Source organism: Phalaenopsis equestris, unplaced genomic scaffold (genome assembly GCF_001263595.1).
Source record: "Phalaenopsis equestris unplaced genomic scaffold, ASM126359v1 Scaffold228613, whole genome shotgun sequence".
Lineage (NCBI taxonomy): Eukaryota > Viridiplantae > Streptophyta > Magnoliopsida > Asparagales > Orchidaceae > Phalaenopsis > Phalaenopsis equestris.
Genome location: NW_018246588.1, coordinates 67186 through 70863, shown reverse-complemented (window position 1 = coordinate 70863; position 3678 = coordinate 67186).

Genomic DNA, 3678 nt, shown 5'->3' with positions numbered 1-3678 from the left:
ATCTACACCACCAGTCTTTATATCTTCATATTCAACTCAATCACAAGATGAACCTAAATTAAATGATGAAATCAGTAAAAGATCTCCTATGAAAGAGTTATTCACTGTCACTGAATGACATATTCTATGGTATACAAACAAAATGAATGAGATTCTGATGCTGGGGCAGATTAATAATGCACTTAACAATTACCCCCCAGAGACTTTACCTAGTGACCCTGAGATAAATTCTAAAGAGATGAATGATGAGCAATATAAAGTTATCGAACAAATATTTAAAAGGGAATTTGAAGATATATTTCAAAAGAACATTGAGTTAAGAGATAAGGATAAAGAAATTGAAAGACCAATGGAAGAAATTCTTGAAGAATTAGAAGATAACTTTAAAGACAAAAGTAACCTAAAAGAATTTGATCCAGAATCTAAATTATCTAGAGAGAATCTGATCCAAAATTTGGGAGATCATGAAGTATCTTATAAATATCCATTTCTTATAAAATCAAAGGATGATATTAATATGAAAATTGAGAAAATTACTAGAAGAACATCGGATCTAGAATGATATATGAGGAACAAAGATATGAATCAATCTAAAAAGGAAGAGCTAAAAGAAAAATTTACATTCGAGGACTTTGTAGGAATCCCTGGATCTGAAAAAGATTGGGCGATTGATCAAGGATTACTTAATTGGAATTTTGATCCTGGTGGAATCATTTGTTGGGTTAACAATGTTAAACCAAGCGATTTATGGGAGACAACCCATAGTCATCAGTGTGGTTTGATTTAATATGCTTAAAAGTCATGATTGTTAGTGTTGTATTGTGTTTTCTTTAGTGTGGATTGATTAGTTTGATTGATGATTGGTAGATGTTTGGATTGTTAGTGGTTTGATTTGCTTTTTATGTGTCATGAGGGAGGTGGTTTCTTTACTTCTTCTTATGGTTAGACTTGTATGTTCTCTTGTAGTAGTTGGATTGATGAGTCCACTACAACTCGAGTTTAACCCAGACTTGAGTTTTAAAAGAGAAATTATGAATTTATCAGTGAAAATTCCATCTCAACTTTATTACTTCCTTTCTTTGACTTTGTTTTCATTTGGTAGGAGTAGCTAACCTATTTGATGAGTAGTATGTGGATGAATTTACACTATCCGTATAACTATTAGAGGTGCTTAATTTGAAGTATTAGATGATGCCTGAGATTGGATGATGCCTAAGATTGGTGTCTTGGAGCCAATATATCAGGGATAATTTTATCTTTGGGATTAAAATCTATTAAATCATTTATAAGTATCCAATATATTTTTGTAGTGATTCCATTAGAAATTTGAAGTAAGTTAGTGAGATGTGATGAGTTAAAGGAAGAATTGACCTAATTTATCTTGTTTGTTTGTTTGTGTTTGTGTTACAATTAATAGGACTTGAAGAACATTTTTTATATTCCAATGCTGATATATGTTAGGCTAGTTAGACTTGTATTTAGTTATTTTCATTCTGGCATTTTTAGTTTAGATTTACTACTACATGTTTTTTATCCTGATAAATAATTGTAGATGTTTTTGATAGACATTTGTGGTAGATAGAATAAATTGTTTTTCTTCCTAATCAACATGTAAGGAGCCACAAGTAGCTCCTTTCCCCAATATATATATATATATATTAATTTAGTAGAATATTAAACTTAAAAGCAGAAAGGAGAACATCAAAGTATGCAACTTCAAAATTTTTCATTTTGTTGAGGTTGATTTATTACAAAATTTTTGACTTAGTCACTAACACTTGACCAAATAAATAACCCCAGAACAATAGAAATCTCAAAATCTCATTTTGAGCAATGTGAAGTTGTATAGTATGTCTTCAAATATCGTCCATTGATTGACATCATAGGTCTTTTGCCTCAGAAATCCACTAGCTGGTAGGCTCCTCCCGAATAAACCTTCTCTACGACAAATGGTCCCTCCCAAATTGACTCAAAATTTTCACCTATTTTGCGACGTGCAAGAATAGGTCTTTTGAGAACAAGAACAAGGTCACCTACTTTGAACGTCCTCAAGCAGACCAATTTGTCATGTGTATGTACCATGCTCGCTTGGTAAAGTTCCAAATGTTGTTGTACATCTAGTCGTTTTCCCTTGAGATTTTCTAATTCTTTGAGTCTGAGCTTTACACTTTCTTCGGTTGTAATTTGGTTATCGACAGTGACTCTAAGAGATAGTGTCTGAACTTTCAGTGACAATACAACCTTAGACACGTATACGCGTAGGGTGTACATTGAGTAGGAGTTCTGAATATTGTCTGGTAGGCCCATAAAGCTTCTAACAGTTTATTATGCCAATCTCTTTTGGTTTTGTCCAAGGTTTTCTTTTAGATTTGCATGAGCGTCTTATTGAAGGCTTGCTTCGGTCAGTCCGTTTGCCTGTAAAAAGTAAATTGTAGAGTATCTCCAGTCTATCCCATATCTTTTAACGAAGTTGTTGATCTTTGCGCTCTTCAAGGCTATCCCGTTGTCAGAAATCACTCTGTGTGGTACACCGAAATGATAAACAATTTGACTCCTGAAAAATTAAAGGACGAGCTGTGCTGCAACCTCTTGTAATGACACCGCCTTTGCCTAATTGGAGAAGTATTCTATAGCGGCAAGAATGAACCTGTGTCCTTGAGAAGATGGAGGGTCTATCGGACCTATTATGTCCATGCCCTAATACTCAAATGTCCACGAGGCAACAATTGGGTGTAGCACATTCGGAGGTTGGTTTAAGACCACCCCATGCACTTGGCAAAGGTGAGACCTTCTAGCTGTATCCATGCAATTAGACATCATTGCTGACCAATAATATCCGAGTCTCTTGATCTTCATTTTCATCTTTAGCCCCGACTGGTGAGCTTCACACAATCTGTCATGTACTTCTTTGACAAAATTTTGTGCTTCGGTTCTGCTCAGACATCTTAACCCCATATGATCCAACGATCCTCTATAGAGGACATCACCTACTAGAGCATATGACATAACTCTTCTTATGATATGGTATGCCTCAGACTTGTCTTCTGACAATTTTCTAGTTTGTAAATATTCTATCAATGGCTTACGCCAGTCTTCGTTAATGTCAGCAACTGCAATCATCATTCCTTCCTCTTTTTTGAGTTTATGCAAATTATTGAGCTTGATCCGAGATAAAATTTATCTTCCTTGTACTGTAATGTTAATGGAATTTTTTGGAGGACACACCAATTATTTTGCAAGTTTTGCTAAAGCATCAGCATTGGCGTTATCTCCCCGAGGAATCCAGTACAGAGTCACACTCGGGATCTAAATTACTTGTGCCCACAAGTAATTGATGCTATTCTGCTAATCTTGGTTTCAAAATCTTATATTGTCCGATGACTTGTTGGATGATGAGTTGCGAGTCAACATAGATGACAATATCTGTTATATCCATTGAGATTGTTAATTTCAATCCAGTGATTAATGCTTCATGTTCTGCTTCATTGTTTGTGCAAGGTTCTGTTAGGTGATAGGAGAATCTCAACATACCCTTATCTGGCGTGATGAAAATCAGAACAATTATTGTTTTGCCCAGTAAACTGTTTCTGATCCTTTATCTTTTCTGGTTAACGAAGCTCCATCAAAGCATATTTCCCAATGTCTGGCACTGGACAGTTCTATTTGTAATACCCATTC